At 37.9% G+C, this 8,648-nt stretch overlaps 1 protein-coding gene across 8 annotated transcripts in view; it reads right to left on the reverse strand.

The window, feature by feature from the left end:
- The window catches only part of cnc (NFE2 like bZIP transcription factor cap-n-collar), a 95,306-nt gene that overhangs the window by 59,580 nt on the left and 27,078 nt on the right, over nucleotides 1-8,648 (reverse strand). The gene's annotated exons all lie outside the window — the stretch shown is intronic.

Consider the following 8,648-nt stretch of genomic DNA (forward strand, 5'->3'; position numbering starts at 1 on the left):
CCTTAACACCGTTGAACTTTTGTAAGGATGTAAAAAGCATCAAGGAGGACAGGAGGAGAGACGTCCAAGAAGGAAAGGAAATCAAAAGGCTCGTTACGATTTCCTCGGAGAAACGTCGTCGTGTCCGAAAGAATAGGCAAGCTAGGAGCGGGTAACGGCGTACTGAATAGATAATTGAACGAGGAAGCGATTAGATTTGCCGATTCCTTCACGGTGGACAGGCGTAACAACTCGATCGTGGTCTGTTTAACATCGTCGGACGTTGCGTAGCGTTCGTTGAGTTTCTTTCTTTCTTTTCTTTACCGCCATGGAAGATTTCACCGCGAGGGGATAATTGTACGGAAGAAGAGGAAGAAATGGGATAAGGATTCGAGAGGAAATGATTACTCTTGAATGCTAACGTGAGATTGTAACAAATTATTAACTTATGCGACAATTTCTTCTTAAGGATTATTTTTAAAAGAAATTATAGGAAGTAAGTACGGAATATATTTAAAAAGTGTCTTAACATTTTTTTTTTCGTATTTTTTTTCTTTTCTCTTTTTTTTTTTTTCTTTTTTCTTTTTTTTCTTTTTTTTTTACATACCAACTGGATTAACCGAGTTACAAATCGAGAAGATAACAATACGTCCGTAATAAATTATTGAACGTCGAACGTGTTCGTTTAATATCGTTATCTATACGATAGTATGGGCTTGCTTATGGACGAGATGACGGATATATTTCTACCTTGAAGTTACGAGAGAGATAGCGTACCTTTCAAAGCTATTTCGGCGAGCGTGTAATTCGACGAGCGAGAAAAGAAATTAGAAGGAGAAGAGGGTTAGAGGGTGAGAGAAGAAAGAGAGAAAAAGAAAAAGAAAAAGAAGAAGAAGAAGAAGAAGAGAAAGAAAGAAAGAAAGAAAGAAAAAAAAATAATAAAAGAGATAGAGAGAAAGAACGAAGAGAGAACCTGGCGTGGGTGTGCGTATGAGGTCGGCCATGTTGGAAAGACACAGCGGGATATCCGCCGCGCCCACAGTTACCTTCCTTCTCTCTCTCTCTCTCTCTCTGTCTCTCTCCCTCTCCCTCCCTCCCTCTCCTTAACCATCCTTTTCTTACACTCAACCCTCGCTTCTTCGCGTTTTACTTCGCCTATCGATAGAACCACACACACACACACGTACATACATACATAAACACATATTCATCAATTTTGTTTCGAACGATGTTGCCCACAATTTTCGTAATAAAAATACGAAATCTTTCTTCAATCCTAATCGAATTCAATCGAGATGAAAAAGTGTAATTTTCTCGATTGTGGGATATCATAACTCGTTGATCATAAGAAAAATACTTATATAAGAGTACGTTCACATTGTATCGTTGTCAGTGGCGTGCAAAAAAAGAAAAGAGAAAGAGAGAGAGAGAAAGAGAGAGAGAGAGAGAGAGAGAGAAAGACAAAGGCGTCGTTAACGGGCGGCACGGAAAGAAAAGGCGCGGAAGAAGAAGGTGTATCTGTGGATCAGCAATTACATGCGGTTGTCTGGTAATGGCCGACGAGTGTTTATCTAGCATCGCTCGTCCCTCTTCGAATTGTATTGGACGTGTCGTTCTGTGTCCCGTCGTCATATACTACCCGCCGAGATTCGATATGGCGATCGGTAAGCGCTCTCTTTTAATCTCATTCTCTTATCTTTCGACGAAATTCACCGACGTTTGTTTCTCTCGCCGTTGTGCAGTGTGTTAACAGGAGAAAGAGAGCAAAAGTAAGAGAGAGAGAGAGAGAGAGAGAGAGAGAGAGAGAGAGAGAGAGAGAGAGAGAGAGAGAGAGAATGAGTGGGACATGGCTTCTGCTTCACGCTATCACTGACACTACGAATGACTTTGCGATTTGGCTATTCTGGTAGTCCGAGTTTCATGCATGAAATGGATAAACCGAGCACACATAAAGATTGCATATATGAGAAAAACGAGATTATGTTTCAAATGTGAATTACGTTATTATTTATCAAACGGGTTGGTTTCGTAGGAGAAAAAAAGGAAAAAAAAAAAAAAAAAAAAAAAAAGGAAAGAAAGAAAAACGAAAAAAAAGGAGAGAAGAAAAGAAATAAAATAAAAACGTATTCATCGTAGAGTGCATCGTTTTCTTGATAAACGTTCAAAATATTCTAATCGATGTATTTACATATGTACCGATTACGTACGTATGCATGCACTTACGCAGGTGTTTTCTTTCTATCTATCTCTCTCTCTCTCTCTCTCTCTCTTTCTCTTTCTCTTTTTTTTTCCCAAAACGACAAAAAGAAGAACGGAGGAATGTCCGACAAACGCGTTTATTACGATTCCGGAATTGAACGCGGAACGAGAGTAGGAATGCTTCGACAATTTAGAGACGTCCCGAGGAAGAAAGTAGACGAAAGTCATCGTCATTGCGCTTTAAGCTAAACGTTTTTGTTGCATTTTCTCCGAGTTAATCGCGAGACGATCTCCTTCGTAGAATCTTTCTCTCTTTGTCGGTGCAAAAAGTGTCGCGAGTAAATCGCTTTAATGAGGGACGATAGGAGGACTTTGCGCAGCCTTTCTATTCCTTCACGCTGACTTCCTTTCAGGGACGACGATTGGAACGTTTGCGAGATGTACGGCGCCATGCATTAAGCTTCCTCTTATAGCAAATGTCCCTCTATCTATCTGTCTCTCTCTCTATCTCACTCTCTCTCTCTCTCTCTCTCTCTCTGTGTGTGTGTGTGCACTCGTTTTCCTTCGATTTGCATTCGATCAACGGTCTCGTTCGAAACGAATCGGCTTTGACTCGAATCTTTTTTTTTTCTTTTTCTTTTCTTCTCCTCCTCCTCCACCTATCTTTTTCTGTCCCTTTTTAGGCCCACATCCGGTCTCTCTCTCTCCCATACTTCCTGTAGAATCTCGATACGATTTCTAAGCAACTCGATCAATCGAAAGAACTTTTCTTTTCGCGTTGCTCACGTTGTTTATTAGATCGATTACAAACTTAACTTTATGGGATCGTTTCCTTATTGCATAACTCCGTAACCGAGTTTGCTACTTTGAACGCAAGAAAAGTTGCATCTATCGAACCTATAAATTATCGGCACGGCACGTGGCATTAGCGTCATGGATCGATCATCAAGCATTCTCATAGAATGTACACTGCAATTTCGTTGGAAGCGCGAACGCGATTCGGATGTATACGTAGTAAGTATCCTATCGATCCTAAGTATCTATATAAATATTACTATGTATACTATATATGTATATGTATATGTATATGTATATGTATGTATATATATATATATATATATATATATATATATATATATATATTCTGAGTAGGAAAACAATATTAATATGCGTATATGTTGTATGTACACTTGATAGAAGATAACCTTTAAGACATTTAATCAACTTCGTCGCTCCATTTTTTGTCATCTTTTTTTTTTTTTATTCTTTTCCTCTCTTCATTGTTCACTGTAATGAACAATTGACGACATAGAAAAATATATATTCCGTCAAAATACAAGTTCGTAGAATGTGATAAATTATGACGAGTCCTGAAAGTCCTCCAACGAAAAAAAAAAAAAAAAAAAAAAAAAAGAAAAAAAAAATCCTCCATGTAAAAAATTACGAGACGTTCGAGATCTCCTTTACAAATTTATTCTTAATCTCGTTATCGCATAACGCCGCCTTAGGTATTCTTCGAACGTCATCTTTCACGCATTGAATCCTTCATGCAGGAGCGTGCAACTCTCAACAACGAAGGATGGAAGCAATGTTGGGACCTCCGACTACTCTGTGTGTACGATAAATAGACCTAATGGTGCTTCTACCGTTAGGTTGACCAGCCATTATCCTCGATTTTCACGCCACCCTTTACCTCAACGAGAGAACGAAAGAGAGAAAGAGAAAGAGAAAAAGGAGACAAGTTGCACCGACACCGACGACAGCTCGCTGCTTTTTACGGCAGGTGCATGCCGGACTAATTTACGATCGACGCGTCGTCGCTTCTTCTTCTTCTTTATCTTCCTCTTCCTCTTCGAGAATAAATCCAATTTAGATCGATCCCATTGATCTATCGGGCCGTCCATCAAATACAAATATATACATATATATATATACATTCATAAAAATATATACATACATAAATATATATATATATAATATATATTTTCTATGCAAGATATTAAAAATATTTGTTATAATATATTTACCGTAAAAAAATACATATTTGAATAGCTTTACTATTAGAAAAAATATAATCATTAATACAAATGCTATTTCATTATCACCGGATATGTGTTAGTTGATAAAAGGGTTTAAAAATACAAAAAAAAAGAGAGAAAGAGAGAAAGAGGCTTGGGTTCCAAGGTAGTCAAATACACAGTATTAAAATAATGACTTCCTTGTGAATAAAAAAGAAGCGACCATGCCAAATGGTTAACCCCCGACAAAATCCTATTCAGTATTCATAAATTACTTAGTATTCGCATAGTTACAAGTGGCTTTAGACGTTTTGCGGTGAACCGAGATGGACCACTGACCGCTAATGGGTCCCCCATGGGTTACGCCCATCCATTTCCTCGTTGCTTGCGTTTTAAAAGTCGAAGAGGAGAAGAGACGAGCCGAAAGAAAAACTTTCTTTCGGAATGTCTCTTATCCATTTCCATCGAAAATTGACGAAGGAGTTCGTGACGGTGACGATGATGATGATGATGATAATAATGATGATGTTGATCTTGATGCATTTCATAATGTATGAAAAATTATGGACGCTCCCACGTTGAAACTAAATTTCGAAGATAATTTCAAGTTAAACAAGAAGTGTGATCGTCTTTCTTTTCTTTTTTCGAAAATTAAAAAAATAATATGTACAATAAATAAATAAATAAAAAAATTGAAGGAAAAAAAAAAAGAAGGAATTAAAGAATATCACAACGCGTTCGTAATTTCGATACTCTGATTATATGTACAAAATTTATACGATCGAAACGAACTCGTATTATCGAGAGAAAGAGAATGAGGGAGAGGAATAGGGAGACAGAGAGAAAGAGAGAGATAGATAGATAGATAGAGAGAGAGAGAGAGAGAGAGAGAGAGAGAGAGAGAGAGAAAGCAGGCTCAAAGGTATAAAGCATTAATTTCCTGGTTTTAATTAGTGCGCCCGTGCACGCAGCCGCGCAGTAATGGCGGCCAAGTCTCGACTTGTGGAGGGGATAAACGTGAGGCGACGCTAGGGGGGAATTTGATTAATGATCCTGCGGGATCTGCGCCGCTGAGAAAGACAGATAGAGACAGAGAGAAAGAGAGAGTGGAGGGGGGAGAGAGGGAGTAAAGGAAGAAGATGAAGAAGAAGAAAAGAAGAAGAAGAAAAAAAGGGAGAGAGAGAGAGAGAGAGAGAGGGGAAAAAGCGTATCCTAGGGGACGCCTGTCTTACCGTGGAAAAGCGATCGTTTTGCTTGTTGTATCTCTCGAGATTCCGAGAAATTGCCTCGAAAACCGAGAAGAAATTTTCTTTTCGAATAAAACTATCCCCGCTACGTTTGAGGATCGTACGAGCGTACGAGAAAATCAAGAAAAATGAAAAGCAAGAAACTAATGATCGGAAAATCCTAATGTTTATGAAAATCTTTTAAACGTCTAGCGCATACATTTATGTAACTGTATATTTATATACATACAAATATATATTACATATATATATACATATACATAACGCAATATACATATATATATATATATATACATGTACACAACGCAATAAATATATATATATATATATACATAACGCAAAGCGAATGTAGACGCTTTCGAAAGGATTTTCAATTTGTCCATAACGAAGCGATCGTTGAAACGCATGGCGAGCGCGTTCGAGGTAGAAAGGCGTGGCCTTTGGTGCCATGGAAATCGATTTAATTCGAGCGGAACTTTTCAAGGTAAGGGAGGAACTTAATAAGACTCGTGCGCGACCCCTTTCAGAGGGGAACCAAGTGAGAAAAAGAAAAAGAAAGAAAGAAACAGAATAAGAAGGACAGACAGAGAATGGGAGGCCAAAAAGGGAACGCAACTCTTCCTGAAATTACTTGCTCGAAAAGAAAACACGGTATGTCTTCGGTTTTGTGAGATTCTCGTAAAGAAAAGGGAAGAGGGAGTGGGTGGTGTAAATTCGTTACAAGGAGGAAGTTCAAAAAGATGTGCACATTTTAGCGCGATTCCCACGAGTCCTGAGAAAGATATAAAAAAAAAAAAAAAAAAAAAAAAAGAAAAAAAAAAGAAGAAAAAAAAATCGCATTCAACTGAGGATAAAACGACAGGAATAAATTTGAGGGACGTTATCCTGTTTCGTTCTTCTTCTTCTTCTTTTTTTTCTTTTTCTTTTTTTTTTTTAGTTTTTTAATTTTTTCTTTTGTTTTGTTTCGTTTTTTGCTTTATTTCTTCTCTCCATTCCACCCTATACAGAGATACGCACGTACTATTTCTTATTTTTAAATTTTCTTAAAGGATAAAACGAGAAGGAGAAAGAAAAAGGGAAAGCGAAAAGGGTGAGTGAGAGAGTGAGAGAGAAAGAGAGAGAGAGAGAAAGAGAGGGAGATATTATGCAGGAAAGAATCGGTAAGATAATCCGTAATGGAGAAGAGGATAGATGAAGGAGAAGAAAAGAAAAAAAAAAAAAAGAAAAAGAAAAAGAAAAAGAAAAAGAAAACTAGTTGGGTGCCATCGACGTGGGTTGCAATCGAAGCACCCTTTATCTCATGTCCCATCGACGTATCATTGATGTAATTCGTATAATGTATCCACGCAACTCGATCCGAGATGGTAGGAGAAATAGAAAGAGAAAGAAATAAAAAAAAGAAAGAAAGAAAGAAAGAAAGAAAGAAAGAAAGAGAAAGAGAGAGAGAGAGAGAGAGAGAGGGAGAGAGAGAGAGAACGTAGATGTGGTGGGAGATGAAGAGTCGTGCGTGTAGGATATCGAAGAAGCAAAAGCAGTCAGGGGCGGTGCGTGTACAAAGGGAACGCCGACAGTGCCGTCAGGATCGTTCACCCCAACAGGGGCGTAACTTATCTCCCTTCTCTCCCCACCCTTCTTCTTCATCATCATCATCTTCTTTTTCTTCTTCTTCTTCTTATTCTTCTTATTTTTCTTCTTCTTCTTCTTCTTCTTCTTCTTCTTCATGGTTATATCCTTATCTCTCTCTTTCTAATATGTAGATAGCCGAGCCCACATAGTATTATGCATTCGATACTTTTTATTCGTACATTCAGGAATATAAAAGTGACGCAAAAAAATTTTTTAAAGAATAGGAGAGAGAGAGAGGGGGGAGAGAGAGAAAGAGAGAGACAGAAAGAGAGAAAACACTTTGGAAAATTAAAGGACGAGAACTTTGATGCGATATGATATAATTACAATGTCTGGGCTACTTCCAAGTGTTTTTGCAATAAACGACCGACGGCCATTCGAAGAACCGCCTTTCTCTTCGTATCGACGTTAAAAGGAGGAAAAAGGGAGAAACAGATGGGGAGGAGGAGGAGAAAAGGGGGAGGGGGAGGAGGGGGAGGGGTACGTGCAGAAGGTAGAGGAATTGTCGAGACAATCCAGGACGAAGAAGGATGGAAAGGAAGAGAGACGATCATTTATCAAGATAGGAGGTCGATCTTGGATTCTCGCTAATCGTTCCCTTCCCGTACAAAAATCCTTACGCCTTATCTGGTATGCACGATGTAAGTACGATGATCGAAGAAGAAGAAGAAGAAGAAGAAGAAGAAGAACAAGAAGAAGAAGAAGAAGAAGGAGGAGGAGGAGGAGGAGGAGGAGGAGGATGAGGAAGAAGAGGAGGAAAAGAAGAAAAAATAAGAAGAGTAGAAGCAATCGCGACGTCATTTCACCAAGGAGCTTGTACAAGACCTTTAACTTCGTTCCTTCATTTTTTCCATCTCTTTTCCATCTCTCTTCGATTATCGATTCGTTCCGTTGTACTCTTCTCGTCCGATTGCGCTCGAGCAACACTCAACTCTCGTTACTTAATCATCGACTCTCTAATTTTACTTCATCGACGTACTTTTTCTTCCTTGTACTCAAAATCAGATCGTATTTTTTTTTTTTTTCTTTCCCTCCTCCTTTTATCTTCCAACAAAACTACCGCTAAGGCGACAAAGTAAATTCCAAATATACGCATTTATGAGAAAAATAATATAAAAAGGATCTTCAATAGAGGAGAAAGAGAGAGAGAGAGAGAGAGAGAGAAAGAGAGAGAGAAAGAGAGGGAGAGAGAGTGAAAGATAAATCTTCGTTTAAACGTACTAGCTTTTACCGTTTGATTACGGTTTATCTTTTACTGTATGGTACTTTTTCTATGAGAAAAAAAAGAAGAAAAAAAGATAAAAAAAAAAAAAAATCAATCGCAACATATTAGTATGTCCAGTTTATATCATGGAAACGAAATATTAACAAACATATACTTATACGTAATAAGATAAACGAAACATTAAATTCGATCGTTTTATTATTTTTAAACATCCGGAGATTAAATTTTTATGATTTTTCATAATAATCTCTCGTATCTACGGAATATATGTGAAAGAGGAAGAAGAAGAAGAAGAAGAAGAAGAAGAAGAAGAAGAAGAAGAAGAAGAAGAAGAAGAAGAAGAAGAAGAAGAAA

This window comes from Vespa mandarinia, chromosome 5, assembly GCF_050613455.1.
Source record: "Vespa mandarinia isolate Hongniang chromosome 5, ASM5061345v1, whole genome shotgun sequence".
NCBI lineage: Eukaryota > Metazoa > Arthropoda > Insecta > Hymenoptera > Vespidae > Vespa > Vespa mandarinia.